The 17,643-nt window shown below is 42.4% G+C and overlaps 1 long non-coding RNA gene across 1 annotated transcript in view; it reads left to right on the top strand.

Annotated features, from left to right (window-relative positions):
- Window positions 1-15,121, top strand: part of LOC149314984 (uncharacterized) — a 35,481-nt gene extending 20,360 nt beyond the window's left edge. Inside the window, exon 3 of the long non-coding RNA XR_016281149.1 lies at window positions 14,721-15,121. This is a non-coding gene — a long non-coding RNA (uncharacterized LOC149314984). The remainder of the gene's footprint in view (window positions 1-14,720) is intronic.
- The last annotated feature ends 2,522 nt before the right edge of the window (window positions 15,122-17,643 follow it).

Raw genomic sequence — 17,643 nt, 5'->3', positions numbered from 1 at the left:
TTCCATCCTATGGAATCCTGGGATTTCAGTTTAAGGTTGTTGTTCTTGCATATCTTCAAGTCATTTCTGACACATGGTGACTCTAAGGTGAACCTATTATGGGTTTTTCTTGGCACCATTTGTTCAGAGGGGGTTTGCCTTTGCCTTCCTCTGAGGATGAGAGAGTATGACTTGCCCAAGGCCACCCAGTGTGTTCCTATAGCTAAGGTTAATTCAAACTCTGGTCTCCTAGTATCTTACTCCAATCTAGTCAAATCACTACACCACACTAGGTTAGGGAGGGGTGTTTATAACACTCAGGCAGAAAACTCTAGTGTCTCTGACCAAAGAACAAACCCTAGGATTCCATAGGACTGAACCAGGAATCAAGTGGAATCAGAGTGCTATAACTGCACTGTAATAGTCATTCAAGAAAGTCATTTTATAAAGATGGGAAGCCATTTTTTAAAATCACTCTCACCTTTCACTGTATGCTTATGAATGAATTGTAGATTCTTACTTCTGGGTACAAAATCAAGTGTAATGTGTAATAATGTTCCCCACTTCCACAAAAACTTGTGTTTTGTATGTAAATAAAATGTCCCACCTACTACAGCTGGTATCTAACAATTCCACAGTCATACGACAAAATGGTGTAAAAGCAAAACCTCTCAGGATGGTATTGATGAGACCAACCCAACCTGTTCCACTAGTCGGTAATTTAAGCCAGGCAGAAAAATGAGACCACAAAGCCAAAGGCCACAGTTGTAGACTTTATTTTAAGCCAAATAAACAAACCCTCTAGTGATGCAATGCTGTGTCCCCAGCCCACCCTGACAGCAATGTGTTGTTTTGCTTTCCACAGGCCAGCAGCAACATGCCGTGTCTCTGTCCCATGCTGATGTTGACTGACCTTTGCTGTTATTTTATAATCCTTTAAAGCAAGTAATTTTATTTTAAAGTTTTACTTTTAATTATTCTGGGCTTTTTTTAAAGCAAACAAGATGGGAAGGAAAACATGTTTTTTGGCTACAATGGTCACAATCTTTCTTTCTTTCTCTCTTTCTTTCGTTTGCTCATTCGTTCCCCCCCCCCCCGGCCGCCTTTGGCTGCTCTTTAATGCCAATGCCAGCAGGATCCAGGAATGTATCTGCTGGTGCCAGCAAGAAATCACTGACCCAAACAAGGGAAGTCAGGAGAACTTGGACTTGCCAAGGATCAGCAAGCAGCCAGAGGGAACCAGGCTGCTGCTGAGTCATCACAGCTTCAGCTGTTGCTGAAAGCCTTTCCAGGGGAGGCCATTCCTGCTGCTGTTGCTAAGATTCCTGGGAGCTGACTGCTCCTTCTATAGTCATGCAAAACACACATGTGAGTCAGAGGAGAAAGAAAATACCAGCTGGATTTGGCCTGGTGTAGCAAGAAAACAGTGTGTCTGCTCTGGTTAGCCAGTCTCCCTTCCTGTAATTTCCTCCCCTGAGTCCCTTGCATATACTACTGAATCTGGCTTGCAACATAAGTCTCTCCTTCAAAAGGGAAGGTTTGGGTTGAACTCAGGAGCAGAGTTCAGATTCCATTGCCGTAATGGGATTTAAGGGATAATAACTTTCCCAAGCCCACTTCATGGGTGGCCTTGGGTAAGTCATGAGTGTCAGGGAAGGCAATTAAATTTCCAAAGTTCTGAAAAGTTTGAAAAGTCAGTGTGAGGGCAGTGGTGGCTGGTCCTGCAAGAGCAGAAAACCTGTTTTGCTGGATCCAAGAAATCATTTTCACTGGGAAGAATCCTCTGTGTTAGTGTGTGTTGTATATACCTTCTCAGAAAGAGAGCATACTTGAACTAATTCATGTTGTTCTAGTTAACCACCCTCAAGTTGATCTTGATTCATGGCGACCCTGTGAATGAAACATCTCCAAAACTCCCTATCCTCCACTATTCTTCTAAGTTCTTGCAGATTCATATCCGTGATCTCCTTGAGTCCAGCCACCTAGCATGTGGAGTTCCTTTCTTTCTACTTCCCTCCACCTGGGGGCCCGTACAGACAGACCAAAATAAAGCTGCCTTGGGGCACTTTGGAGGTATGCTATTTAAATGGCACACACATCTCAAGAGGCCAGAAGCTGTGCCAAAGCTGCACTCTGGTCCTTAGGACTGGAACATAGCTTTGGTGTGGCTTCTGGCCTCTTAGGACGCATGCATCACTGAAACAGCAGACCTCCAAAGTGACTTGAAGCAGCTTTATTTTGGCCTGTCTGTATGGGCCCTGAATTGTCTTTTCTAATCATTCATGCCTTATCATGATGTGGCCAAAGTACAACAGCCTCAGTTTAGTCATCTTTGCCTCCAGGGAAATTTCAGGCTTGATCTCTTCAAGGACCCATTTATTTGCTCTTGTGGGTCTTCTTATTTGTTCTTTTAAACTCATACAATTAAAAAAAAAACCTCTTTGAGGGAAAGTCACCAGTTTGGGCTATTATATTATCAAGTAAGAGGAATGAGAAACTTCATTTTGACAACATGTTCCTCTGCTCCTTTGATAACCATGTCTTCTTGTTTCTACTATGAATTTATTTAGCTTCAGTTTTCGTGTACTCTGTTTTGGTATGCCTTTGTCACATCAACTGTTATTTGGACAGTGTTCAGAATGAAATTGGATACACCGATTTGATGCTGCAGGAAATTGCCTGCTGAGGGTGTGGAATGGTAGTGGAATGCTAATAACAAGGAACATGGAGTAACCCTGAGGAGATAGACACACACATTTTTATCTCAAATGGCTAGTGAGATCTGGTCACTGTGCTCCAGTTATCAAATTAGGTGTGGGAAACTTGACTGAGAGAGAGGAGACTCATTTTCTCAGATGAGGTTAGCTGGTTTTGTTTGCTTTGGTTAACAAATGTTACAATTGCCTTCCTCAGCAGAACTGGAGCTTACTGAATATACTGATTGTAAATTGACTTCATGTATAAGTTGAAGGACGTTTTAGGACCAAAATTAAGGATTTTGGTATGACCTGTGGATAGGTCAAGAGTACAACCTAGTGGCATGTAACAAAGAGTGTAATGGATGAACCAAAGGAAAACAGTGCCAAAAAACTCACAAAATCCTGGCAGGCATAACTGTTGGTGCTCACCCTAAGGCTGGATGGATCAGAGAATAAAGGGGGTTGGTCCTTCTTTTAGGTGATCCAAGGATAGATTAAGCTCTCATCTTTCACCAGGAGATGGTTCCTTTTTTGAAAAGAGTTAGAGTACTTAGACTGGCCTGTGGATAAGTCAACCCAGGTTTTCTGAGTCAAGTTTTTGACCAAAATTTCTACACTTATACATGAGTATATACAATAATTTTCCTTCCTCAAGCAAACTGGGAACAACTTCTACAAGATTATTTCTCCTGCTCTTATAAGGCCTGTAGGCATATATACACCTTGATCTATTAGGTTCCCTACCTCCACTATCCTGTTGTACCTTTGGTTAGAGTCTGATTTGTTTTTTTTTTTTTTTTTTTACTTTTGAAGTAAGAAACTGAGAATTTTTGTAGAAACGTTGTCCTGTTCTTTCAAAATGGCCTATCATTTTTGTTGTGTGCCTTCAAGTCATTTTAAACATATGGAGATCCTAAGGCAACCCTATCATGGTGTTTTCTGAGGCTGAGAGTGTGTGACTTGCCCAGGGTCACCTAGTGGGTTTTCATGGTTGAGTGGCGATTCAAACCCTGGCCTCTGGAGTTGTAGTCCAGTGCTCAAAGCCCTATGCTGGCTTCAGTATAACCTATACATGCTATAATTGCTCAGCATTCCATTTCTTTATTACCCAGGATACTGTTTTTTAAAAAAATCAACAACAGAAAACTCCCCCCCCCCCGCCCCCGCTTTGGCAGCAAAAAGCTTCAGTCTGTGACTTGGTGATTTTCAAAAGCCCAGACACATTATTGAGGAAGCACTAGCATGACTTAACATTGTTCCCAGAGGCATTTAGGAGTGAGAATGAGGGTGAGAGAAATGAAATTAAAAACAAAAGAAAACAAAATAAAAAAGCAAAGAAATCTCTGGCCTAAGTACCTTTTGGTGGTGATGTGCACTTACAAACTTATGGGAACCCTATGATAAATCTATCATTGGATTTTCTTGGCAAGATTGTCATTGCCTTTTTCTGAAACTAAGGGAGTGTGACTTCCTCAAGGTCACCCAGTGGGTTTCCATGCCCAATCGGGTATTTGAATGCTGGTCTCATCTCTTCATTTAACCTTTACATTACCCACCTTCTTTTAATCAGTTCTCCATCTGAAGTTTCATCACAGCTTGGAAAAGTTGGCTGTTTTTGGTCTATTAACTCCCAGGCTGGCTAGAGGAGTCTGTGAGTTGTATACCAAAAAGAAGTAATGTTTTCCAAGCTTCAGTTCACCACTGTGAAGTCGAAGGCTTTCATGATGAGCATCCATAGTTTTTTGTGGGTTTTTCAGGCTATGTGGCCATGTTCTAGAAACATGGCTATGTGGCCATGTTCTCAGTTCACCACCATCACATGTAGCAACTTTGCCTTCTCGGGCTTCTATAGATTTACTTTACCAAGCTCACTGTCATTGCAATGTAGAAGAGGGGGTTAAAATGAAACTTGAAACATGATTCTTGTACCTAGAAGTGGCACGATGAGAACAGAGGCACAAATTTCCTCTTCCCAAGAGAATAAATTCTTTTGAGCTTTACTGGTTGTTTGGGTCAGTATGATGTGGAGTTGGACAATACTGCCTCATTTTCTCCTTAAGATGTAAATCATGTGCTAAATGAGAAAGTGTAAAACAATTTCTATTTACTGTGAGAGGGCAAGATTTTTTCCCCTCAGAGTCAGAGGGAATGTATGCATTTGTAACACTGAGTTTCTGTATTTCTGTTAATGTACAAAATTAAAAACTACAATAATTGCCACCTTGTTCCATAAGCTATTAAAAGGTAGATGCCTTGGATAGGTTATTTGCAACTTTGTGAAGTATCAGCTCATCAGCCTGCTGTGTGCTGGTGGTTAGCTTCCCCAAAAGGCAAAGACATTAGACACATTTTTGTGCACAAAACACATTTTTTTAAAAAAAGCATTTGGTGTCTCACTTTCACAACAGAGGGGCCTGAGAATCCTTGACAGGATTTCTCATCAACAGAGATACTGCCAAAATTTCCATATTTTTCAACATCTTTTTCAGGGAGTTCCTTATCTGGCCCAAGTGGGCACACAGTTCTTTCTTGCCTTTCTTCCCAGTTGCCCTGCTCTTCTTGTTTAAGAAGCTTATCTGTCCCCACTTGACATTTGTTCGCTTTCCTTTTCACTTGCCTCTCCCGTCAATGGAAGAAAATTAAAGTAGATCGTGTGGCATCCCCTTAACTATTGTCCTCTAAACCCCAGCCTGGGTCTGTGGTGGCAGAAAAATATTTCCATCAACATAGACCTACATAGATCTTTACATTTTTCCATATCTAATTTAGATCATTAGAGCCTTGGGGCGTAAGACTCATCTTCTTACATGCCTTTACAAAACCATGCACATCAATTGCTACATAAATAAATCAACAGCCTAATTAATAATAAAATTAATCATCCCAGTTCTTAATCTCTTTGTTTGTCTTCTTTGATTTCCCTGAAGGGCACAGCATTTGGAATCAAGTGCTACACAATAATGTTTTTCCTAGACCAAATTCATTTTAACAATTTATCTACTTACTCTTCATACAGAATGGACTTACCAAAATTGTTTGGAGGGCAGAGAGTCTGGATCTTCCCTGTAACTAAAAATATATGTTATTTTTGAGGTGCACATTCTTGATAGCAGTAACCATACTGTAAACTTCGTGAGTTGTGTGCCTTCAATTCTTTCCCATCTTAAAGTAAATATGTCATGGGGTTTTCTTGGCAGACTTGCTCAGAGTGGGCTTGCCTTTGACTTCCTCTGAGACTGAGAGAGTGTGACTGCCCAAGGTTACCCAATGGGTTTCCACGGTTGAGTGGGGATTCAAACCCTGATCTCTGCAGTCATAGTCCAACACCCAAACTACTTCAGCATACTGGCTCTCACCACAACTTTGTCTTAAAGAAAAAGCATGAGGTGACAAAAATTTCCCAGGAAAACTTCCATTTCCCTTTCCTGCTAAAAACATTTCATAGAACACCTTAACTGGAATTTGTTCTTCTAGCTCATCTGTGGCAAGACTGGGGGAAGTTTTCTTTTTCTCTTGAAATAGGCATTCCTTGAAGGTGAGCAAGTCCAAAACAGAAGTACTTTCCTTTTTCTCCCTTTCTGCAATCCCATCTCATAGGCCCCATTCCCACTAGGCAAAAAAGCGGCTTATATTGCTGTGATTCTGAGTCAGATTTTTTTTCCGAGTCGTATTTGAATCTGGTCCCTTGTTCCCATTACGAAAGGGGGCAAACGGACTTGGGGTTTTTTGACCCATGTTCTCGTTCCCATTGAAATTTTCTCGATTGTAATTTGAAGCGGACTTTTTTGCTCCCAGTTCTCATTGCCCTTCTGGAACCTCTTTTTTTTAAAGCAGCTCTCAATCAAGTGCCTTGATGTCACAGCCAATCAATTGCTTAGGCACTTTTCCCCTCTGGGAAAGGAGAAAAGGAGCCTCTATTCCCCCCAAATCCCTTTGCCTCCCCAGCTCTCCTGTGTCTTCCCATACTCCCTCTGGGAAAGGGAAAAAAGAGCCTCCATCCCCCCCAGTTCCTTTGCCTCCCCCATTGCTCCCTGGGCTGTTTGGGGGCGATCGAGCAGGCATGTAAAAAAAAAGAAAAAATAATAGTTTAAAATGGTGTTCAATGGATCTCCTCACACGTCAATCTATGAATGTGGAGCAAGGGGGAGGTTGCAGGGGGCGTAATGTGTTTACTGTGTTTGGAGGTCAGTGTAGCAATTTGCTATGTTTGGGCACCTGACAGAGTGCCTAAGCAATCGAAAGCTTAATTTTTTAAAAAAATAAATGTGTCTACACATGCGATCGCCTGCTTCCCACTCCACCGGGGGAAAGGCTATGTGAATGGGAGAAAATGGCACCGGTAATGGAGGAAAGAGAACAAGCAGGTGACACCCCCAGGCCAGCCCCTTCAGCACTGCTCCTCCCATCCCCAAGTTCCCAAAGCAGACACCCTTGTCGTTCCCATTCATTTGCCCCGAATAGGACTCGGGAGTCACAGAAAAAACCTCTAATAGTGTGCACCCTTTTTAAACTGGTTTATCCACCACTGATTTGGGTTTTCCAAGGAAAAATCAAATACATGGGGATCAGATCTGAATTCCAATGGGAACGAAATTGGCGCAATGAGGATCGAATGCGCGCTCAAATGGGAACGTTGCACCCATAATTCGATTCTTGATCCACCTTATAAGCCAATGGGAATGGGGCCCTACCCTCTTTGCAACCCCCTCCCTCCCTCTCAAACTGCACCACCCTTTCCTCTTTCTCCTGTCCCTCTATCCTTTCCACCCCAAAGGCGGCTGTGGGATGAACAGGTCACTCTTCCCAGATCGCTCTGAATGGACTAGACCAGTGGTTCCCATCCTGTGGGTCGGGACCCCTTTGGGGGTCGAATGACCCTTTCAAGGGGGTCGGCTAAGACCACTGAAAAACACCTATTTAATTACAGTTATGAAGTAGCAACAAAAATAATTTAATAGGTTTGGGTCACCACAACATGAGGAACTGTATTAAAGGGTCACAGCATTAGGAACGTTGGGAACCACTGGACTAGATGTTACTGCTGCTTTATGGAATCTCCAGAATCTATATTGTTCTCAGCTTTGCATCACGACTCTTTTTAGGTGCATCCTTTGTGATAAGCTTTTCCAGTGCCTTGGCAGATGTTATAAAATAAATGGTCAATGATCTGTCACAATTTTCATTTCTGAGCAAATGCAAACACATACTAAGTATGAAATAGTTTAAGCACTGTTGAAACTGTTTTGTAACAGAACTATTTTGTAATTTTGTAATATCAACAATCAAGGACTTCTAGGCCATTGGAAGACTTTGTCCTACTTCACAACAACATCTTATTTGAGCCTTCAGTTCTGTGTGTTTTTCTCTCTCCTTAATTTCTCTTACAGTCCTTGGCTGCAGCTCCTAGCTGTCAAATATCAGTAAATCAAGGACTCCACTGTTGCGAAAATTTCCCCTTGCCTGTCTTGGTCAGGCGGCTTCATGGAAGCTTTTGGTTTTTGCTGAAGGTCAGTGAATGCAGTGAGACTGTGACAAATTACCTACATTTTGGTATCACTTAACCTTTTCCCTAAAGGTTCTGGTAAGTTGGCATCCTTCTGCCTAGTCTTAGAAAACATACTCCTTGTACATTGTTTTTGAGTATGTATTTCAAATTATGTATGTACTGTTTTGTAGCAATAGTCTTACCAGCTGGAATTGGCCATCTCCTTTATAATTCAAATGCAGGAGAATTAACAAGGTGGACCTAGACCTCAAGTAATTCTTTGATCTGCTACTTAGAACACTGAACTTGAGAAATGAAGGCTATCACACTAACAAGTTTTCATTGTGAGTTCATTAGTTTTACTGAACTCTACTTCTCAAAAATCTTAAAGGGTTGTGAGTCTTCCCGTGAACATTTAACTGAGGGACAACCAACTTACTTACTTACAGTACTTCTTTCTTTCTTTCTTTCTTTCTTTCTTTCTTTCTTTCTTCTTCCTCTCTCTATCTCCCTCTTTCTCTCTTCATCCCCCCTCCATCCCCCACATTACCATTCCCTCTCTAAGGAGCTCTACATTTCAAATCCAAAGTTACACAAATAGGTAGCAGGTAACTATCTGAGTTGTATGTGTACGTGCCTTCAAGTTGCCTGTTAGTTTAAGATGACCCCATGCATTTCATAAGGCAGTGGTGGTGAACCTATGGCATGCACACTGTTGCTCCAGCACAGAGTTTGCCAGAGTTCATTACTAGAAAGCCAGAGGGACGCAGGACCAAGCTGCTCCCCTGTCCCTCTCCATGCACACCTGAGGACATTTCTCACATCACCCACACTTCTGCCCAGCAGCCCAAAGGAAGCACTTAGGGTAAGGCAGGTTTTCACTGTGGGTTCATTAGTTTTACTGAACTCTTGTTCTCAAAATTTTTAAAGAGTTGTGAGTCTGGTCAGGCCCCGCCCGGAATACTGTGTCCAGTCTGGGCACCACAATTTAAAAAGGATGTTGAGAAACTGGAGTGTGTCCAAAGGAGGGCAACTAAAATGGTGAAGGGTCTGGAAAGCATGCCATATGAGGAACGACTTAGGAAGCTAGAGATGTTTAGCCTGGAGAAGAGAAGGTTAAAAGGTGATATGATAGCCCTGTTTAAATACTTGAAGGGATGGCACATTGGGGAGGGAGCTAGCTTATTTTCCGCTGCTCCAGAGACTAGAACCCAGAGCAATGGATGCAAGCTCCAGGAAAAGAGATTCCACCTCAACATTAAGAGGAACTTCCTGACAGTAAGGGCTGTTTGACAGTGCAACAAACATCCTCAGAGTGTAGTGGAGCTTCCTTCCTTAAAGTTCTTTAAACAGAGGCTGGATGGCCATCTGTCGGGGATGATTTGATTGAGATTTCCTGCATGGCAGGGGGTTGGACTGAATGGCCCTTGTGGTCTCTTCCAACTCTATGATTCTATGAGTCTATGGTAAGATACCTCTTAGCAGAAATACTGTTAAAGGTCGAGTCCAACACATTGCAAGTGATGTTAGTTAGCCAGCAGCTCACCACTGACTTACAAAAGGCAACCTGTTACTCCATGTGCTTGGATGAAAGCACAGATAGGATGATATCACACAAATGAAATTGGAAGTATAATCCAGTGTCATCCTGAACGCAATCATGTGTATTCACGTTATTGCATGAAAGGTTATCCAGTGTCATCCTGAATGCAATCACGCATCAATCCACACTTAAATAAATTCGGTGAACGAGGGAATTCACATGCTACTTCAACACTGTGTTGTTAGGTGTGATATGCATGTCTGCTGTGGCCCTTGTATTCCCTGCATCAATTCCCATGATCCTCCATTTTGTTTGGCTTCCGGGGCTCCTAGGTCTTCCCTGGCAGCTGGGAGGAAAAACAGCTGTTTTTGACAGGAAAGGGGGGGGGGAGAGGAAGGCTCTCCATTAGATGTCCTGCAAGCTCCCTCTCTTCTCAAAACAGGGGGCTTGGGGCTTGCCCTGCTCCTGGCCCCATGTGCCCCTCACGGACCTTTTTGCCTCGTCCCCTCCCTCCCTTCCTTCCTCCAGGGCCAGGGGGGCTTCAAAAAAATATTAAAATCCCTCCTTTTTTAAACAGCCCCATGTTCTCCTTCCTTCATTCCTCCTACTTGAGGGGGGATGATGGAGTGGGGCAGCCTAGGGAATGGGGGTCTGTTTTCCTCCCCTCAGGGTCATCGCTGTGGACTCACAACAAACTCTAACTCCCAGAATTCATAGCCTTGAGCCACAAAGAGTTAAAGTGGTGCATCATTGGGTTATTTCTCCAGTGTGGATGTAGCCTTAGTCGCCAGCTCTGGTTCCTGCCCAGCTTCCCCTCCCCTTCCCCCTCCTCTGACTCATGGCAAGGAGGCAGCGCCACTGCCTTCAATGGGGCTCCCAATGGGCCAGGTGAGAACCAGAGAGGACCCAGGCCCCCCACAACCTGGCTGCAGCCAAGCTCTCCCAAATGGGAGGACTCCTTCTCTCCCCCCATTCCCCCCATAGCTGGAGACTTAAAGGCACAGACACAGTCTCTCTCTCTCTCTCGCACACACACACAACTATCTAGAGACCCCCACCCCACTTTTTGGGTTTTCTTGGCAGGTTTATTCAGGTGGGGTTTTCCATTGCCATTTTCTGAGGAGGCTGAGAGAATGTGACTTGCACCAGGTCACCTAGTGGGATTCCATCCCTGTCTTCTAGAGTCATAGTTCAACACTCAAATCAAGTACAAGGTTGCTTTGGACTGATTTTGAGTTGATGAATTGCCTAAATAACATGAAATAAAGGGTAAAGAATGACTAAATAATGTGAATTGCTTAAATAATGTGAAATAAGGGGTAATGAATGAACAAGTAATGTGAATTGCATAATAACATGAAATAAAGGGTAATGAATGAACAAATAACGTGAAACAAAACAATGGGAACCAGAGGCAAGCCCCGCTGGAAGTGTAAAAAGGTCACGATCCGATTCTGCCCTCACTGCGCATGTGCAGGGATGCTAATTCGAACTCTAGACTAGGAAGGGTACGTACTCATATGATAATTTCTTTTGCATTTGCACTACTTTGGCTTTGGGGTGGGCGCTGTGTTCTTCTGTGCGTTTGACAACCATTCGCGTAATAGCATTCATTATCAAATTGGCCCTACTTCCTTTTTTTTTCAAAATTGGGAGGCATTCCTCCCCTGTGATATCATCCATATAAATAATCATGCAAGGTCAGCTGTAATTTTGCGTTATGTGACATCATGAGAGAACAGCTGGTGAAATTGGTGTCTTTGCCTGAACAAACCCAAGGGATAGATATCAACAATGCTGTGATGGAGGCGTTTTTGTCACAAGACATAAGACCAAAAAATGTAGGTTCAATTACTAGTGATGGGGCACCTTCTATGGTGGGGGCAACATCTGGTTTCATACAGTTCTTTGTTAAAGAAACAAAACATCAAGTAATTCACTTCCATTATATTATATATCCAGAAGCTCTTTGTGCCAGAGAAAGCAGCAATAAATTTGACGATGTCCTAAAAACTGTCACAAAAATGATGAATTACACCATGGCTTGTGGTCTAAATTTTTGACAGTTTCACGCACTTCTTGAGGAGGTTCAGACACAGTGTAATTGTTTACTTATGTACAATAATGTCCAGAGCAGAAGACAAGTCCTGGAGAGATCTGTAGCCTGCTTGGATGAAATTAGGCTGTTTATGAATGAAAAAAGGCAGGAATATCCACAGGTCACTGATGGTCTGGTTTACCAACCTCATGTGTGTGTGTGTGTGTGTGTTTTACAGATTTTGCACTACACTTCAATGTACTGAACAAACAACTACAAGGTACAGGGAAAACAGCAGAAAGGATGTTTTATAGTATGAAAACATTTGAGAGAAAACTGAAGGTTTTTAAAAGAGATCTTGAAAGTGGGCAGCTGAAATATTTTCCAAGTCTGCAGACAATCCTACAAGCCATTAGAAAATGTACAAAGAATTTTCTAGCACTGTATCAGCTGCAAAGGTGAATTTTAGTAACAGGTTTTTATAGTTCCATAAGGTGGAGACAATCCTTACTTTTTCTGTTTTCTTACTTCTCCAAATAAAGCCAAATTCAAAGAACTTGATCTCTCCTCCTTACACTGGTTAGATTTAGTAAACCTGGAAATGGAGCTATAGGAATGTCAAGAAAGCTGTATCTGGAAAAATAAATTCTATAACCTGTGTGAAACACTTGAGAGGATAGAAGGATAGAAGCCAGCACAGATAGTTCTAAAAATAAAATCCTTATAGTGTGGAATTCTCTACCAAATAATTTTAAGTCATGAAAGCACTTGGGATTGCTTTCCTTACTTTGTTTGGATCATTCTATGCTTGAGAGCATCTGTTTTCAGCTTTGCATTACATCAAATGTGACACCAGAAACAGACTAATAGATGACCTGAGTGCTGCATGTGTTGCTCTCAAAGTTGCAAAGTATGAGCCAAGGTTAGACAAATTATCAGCATGCATACAACAGCAAAAAACACACTAATTGTTCAAAAGCATGCCAAATGCAAACTTTTACCTCTTAATAAAAAGTTGTTTATATAATTGAAAATTCTGTTATTGTGTTTTTCTTTTAAGACAAAAGATGTTAACGTATGAGTTGTTTTTTCTAAACTAAAACCTCATTTAAATTGCCATGCTGACACTTTGTGATAAATAAGTAGGTTTTAGGTTGCAGTTTGGGCACTCGGTCTCTAAAAGGTTCACCATCATTGTCACAGGATTTTCTGAGGCAAGGAATACTCAGAGGTGTTTTTGCCAGTTCCTTCCTATGAAATACAGCCTACAGCACCTGGTCTTAATTACTGATCTCCCATCCTAGTACTAACCAGGGTTTATCCTGCTTAGCTTTCAAGATCAGACTATGGAGTATATCACACGGGGCTTTTTGGAGCTCAGATCCGGGGTGACTCCTGGTTTAGGTATGCGAATTCACGTTGTAACGTGAATGTTTTATCACACCTGGTTGCCCTTCTGTTGCCCTTCTGAACTGAGGGGGAATCGAATCTATGGCAAGTCACGTGATGCGGATTCATGCAAAGCGGAGTGAGAGCAAATTGTGTTACCACACCAGTGCATACCATGAGGATTCAACAATCCAAATTGTGACCCTTGCACATACTCAGTGGGGGGTCTGGATGCTGTCCTCCTTCCCTGCCCTCTCCTTAGCTGTCATCCTTCATCAGACTGAAGGAGCAGTCAGGGGATGATGGGATATGTCGCAGGGGGTCACTGGGGCCAGGATTTGGATGCAGGAGAAGGCAGTGGATGATGGGATAGGTCACAGGGGGTCACAGGGGCCAGGGTTTGGATGCAGGAGAAGGCAGGTGATGATGGGATAGGTTGCAGGGGTCATTGGAGCCAGGATTCAGATGCAGGAGAAGGCAGGGGATGATGGAATAGGTGGCAGGGCGTCACTGGGGCCAGGATTTGGATGCAGGAGAAGGCAGGGGATGATGGGATAGATCACAGGGGGTCACTGGAGCCAGGATTCGGATGCAGGAGAAGACAGGGGATTTTGGGATAGGTTGCAGAGTGGCAGAGAGGATGAGATGGCATGAAGGAGGAGGAGGGGGATGGAGGAGCAGGACACAGGGGGCCAAGGGGGGGGCGACATCGGAGTGATCTTCCACACCATCCCAGTTCGAAGTGAAATTGAAGTGAGCTTGAAAGCGAATTCTGTGAATTCACTTTTTTCTGATTTTACCAAAATGAGGGGTCACTTTGGAATCACTGCAGAAGCGCCACAGAAGGAGCACCCATAGAAAGGAATCTCATCTGATAACACATTCACGTTATAATGTGCATTCGTATTGTGGACCCGCAGTCACCCCGGATCTGAGTTCCAAAAAGCCCCGTGTGATATACTCCAGGATCTGGTTTTACTATGTGCATGACTGTGGCCTTCCAATGCTCCCCCCCCCCCCACACACACACACAATACCTAGCTTTACAACATTTGGTTGAGTTGTTTTAAAAGGTAATTTCTTACTGACTTTATTGGTTAGATCTGGAATTCTCGCTATGTGATTATGGCCTTCCTCCCTCCCCCCATTTGGCCCCACTGAAAAAAATCATAGCTTTTTGTTTTATTGATTTGAGAGGGAATTTCCTCATATGAAACACTGACTACGCAGCTACAAGTTACTATTTCTGTACTTAACCTGTTTAGAAAAGTTTGTTAAGTTCTGTGTTTCTGGACTTTGCAGCAAGATCTGTAAGAATATTTTATATTTATACTAACACTACAGTGGATTACTATTATAAGCCTATGGATGAAGTCACTGTGGAGATTTCATATTTCTGCTTGTATCTCTAGCTAGAAGGAGGAGGAGGAGGAGGAGGAGGAGGAGGAGGAGGAGGTAACCTGAGAGGAGTAATATAAATCTGGAGAGGGCGGGGACAAGGGGAAAACACTAGGTGCTGCCACCTGTCCCCTTGCTGTACCATTGATGCTTTAATTTCCAGCAAATATATATTTTTATTATTTCTAGAACCTGGTTGAAGAGGAGAGTCTTTGACAAAAGGATTCAGAAACTCCCCAAGACGATGGAAAGACTAGACTGTATCAGGAGATTCATCTTTTTTGGTGACATTCTATCAGTAATCATTTAAGGGGAATGCTTGTTAAGGAATGGGGTCTGCAGGAGGGAAAATTGTGAACAGGTCTACAACAGAGACTTTGTAGTCAAAGAAAAAGACTTTTCTTTCCTGGGAGGTAAGAAAAAGAATGAAACGAGAACAACCAAATAATTAGGGAAAGTAATTTAAACACTGGGTACCCATTTCCAATGTGCCAAACACTCACAATCACCACTGGCATTGCTCTTGGCCATGTAACATAAAGATCACCGTGGTACAGAAGCAGGAATCATTCATTATTCGCTGACTACAGTAATTTCGATCCGAATCAAGTATGAGACAATGCTGCTTCTAGTTAAACAAATACAGATTAATAGCTTTGTGTCTGTCTCCAAAAATTCTAAAGGTCAAATCTGCTGATACACATTTTATGATCTTGTAAGACGAGCACAACTCTATTTCATTCAGCTTGGCCAGAGGATGGGGCAGGCAAGTACTATGGTGACCAGGTCACAGTCTTCGCCACTATAATGGAATGCGTTATACTTTTATTTCAATATTAGTTATTGTTGCCACGTGTGCATCTATGGACATAAATTAGAATATCTGTTATTATTGTGTGCCTTTAAGTCATTTCTGACTTATGATGATCCTAAGGGGAATTTATCATAGGGTTTTCTTGTCCAGATTTGTTCAGAGGGTGTATGCCACTGCCTTCCTCTGAGTCTGAGAGACTGTGACTTCAGATGGTTTCCATGGTTGAGTGGGGATTTGCACCCTAGTCTCCCAGAGTTCTAGATTAACATCCAAACAGCATGCTGGCTCCCATAATTAGCATTAACATATTTGTGTTTTTTTATTGTTATTAATCATTGCCTACCTTTTGGGCAATGTGTAAGAGGCTACTCAATCAATCCAGGGGGATCAGACCAGCTGGGATCTGATGCCTTAGTACAATAACTATCCTAAACTTTGGCTCCTGTGCTTGAGCAACTTGCAGTCATACCATCTACTTCTGGGTGCCTGATTATTGTCATGCTCCCACACCATACTGGTTCATTTTGGCCCTTAGGACTCATATGTCATTTTTGATGACTCCTGCCTTTGCCAAACAGATGTAGCCAGATCTCTTGTTTATGGAATTGCTATGCTGTATGTTCTAGAACCACCAAGATCTGATAAGCAGATCCAGGCAAAAAATAATGGCAAAGATAACATGTAGAATTAAGTGAAAGGTTGCCTGCTTGATTAGAGATCCAGAATTCAGTGTATAGTTCTTACAACTACTGGTTCAAACACTCCACTCCTCCCCTAAGCTTCCACCAGTCTATTTTCATAACATGGGAAAGCTATTTTTGGACTACATTTCTGTGAATTCCTTGCCATACTGACTGGGGATTCTGGGAGTTGCAGACCAAAAAAGTAATGTTTCCAAATTTTGTTGGTTTTAGAGTGAGAGAACCTCCTTGTGACTCCACTGGTCCCAGATATAACCTCACAGGTGCTTTGTTGGGGGGGGGGGGGGGAGGATAACCACAAGCTCTTTGGAGAAGGCACACATACATATGAAATCAATAAAGAACACATAGGGGCTATGCAGATGGGCAACATGCAGCTGCCCCTTTTCACCCCAATCAGTACCATGGCAACTGTATGCAGCAGCACCAATCTGGTCCCTGGAGGGAGCAAAAAGAAGCTGTGAAAAACAGTTTCTTCTTACTCCTTGGAAGGGGTGTCATAGGCACACCGGGACGCCATGTCCCTCACTCCACCTTTATGCAATTCTTCTCTTTGTCTCATTCATCAGCAAGCATCTCTGTATCTGTGCTAAATGTACAGTCATCCTGTTGCAACTTTCTCATGTAAATAAGATGCTACAGATGCACTGGCCCTTAGTCAGCATGTACTGTGCAGCCATGCATTGCATTTACCTCTGGCAAGAAAGTCCTTTTGCACTATAGCAGAATGCTATAAGGCACCATGAGTTACAGAACTCACTATTTTCATTTTGTTAAAAGAAAAAAGAGGGGTGTGGGAGCTTGAAAGCAGGGAAGAATTACCAAACATTTTAAAGGCATCTTGTTTTAGGAAAGATGTTGGAAACATCTCATCAAACGGAGAAGCTGTCCTAATCCCTTGGTGTAGTTAATTTACACAACCACTACACATAACACATGCAATTAAAACAACAACATGCTTATTTCTGGCAATTAAATTCTTGCCCAAATAAAAATGTCTAACATTGCTTCACAAAGATGCTCAAAGTTAGCATTCTGGCAGGCACATAAAGGAAACAAATTTGAGGGGTGAGGAAGCAGACACAAAGAGGAATGTGCCATTCAGCACATGAAGGCTGCTGTTAGGAGGCTTGTGTGACCCACTCTCTCAGAGTCATTGTGAATTTTATTCTCTAAAATTATTCTCTAAAGTTGGAAATTCCTTGTGTGGTGCTGGAATCTCAAAAAAAAGCTGCCAAGGATGACATCATGACCATGAGAAACTGTATAATGCCATTCCAAGTGTGGGTTTAATCCTATATTCTTTTGCTCACTGTTGAACTCAGTAGACGTACAGATGTTGTACTGATATGCCTTAGGTTATCTGAATGGCAAAATCATAAATCAACCCCAGAGATAACCCACAAAAATTCTCAAAAGGAAAACCAATAAAACAAACCAAAGCACACTGTAGTAGTATGCAATAACATCTATATATGAGTTTATAGCAATAGGACATACCTAAGGGTTACTGCATAATCCCACAGTATGTTTTACAGACTAGATCCAGGATTGTTTTGTTAAAATCATTATTCAGATATGATGAGGCATTCTAAAA

The sequence above is a fragment of the Sceloporus occidentalis genome, unplaced genomic scaffold (assembly GCF_023333645.1).
Source record: "Sceloporus occidentalis isolate IW3139 unplaced genomic scaffold, rSceOcc1.0.p SCAF_4, whole genome shotgun sequence".
NCBI classification, from domain to species: Eukaryota; Metazoa; Chordata; class Lepidosauria; order Squamata; family Phrynosomatidae; genus Sceloporus; species Sceloporus occidentalis.
Note: the sequence above shows the minus strand (reverse complement) of the source record. Positions and strands in the feature narration are given on the sequence as shown.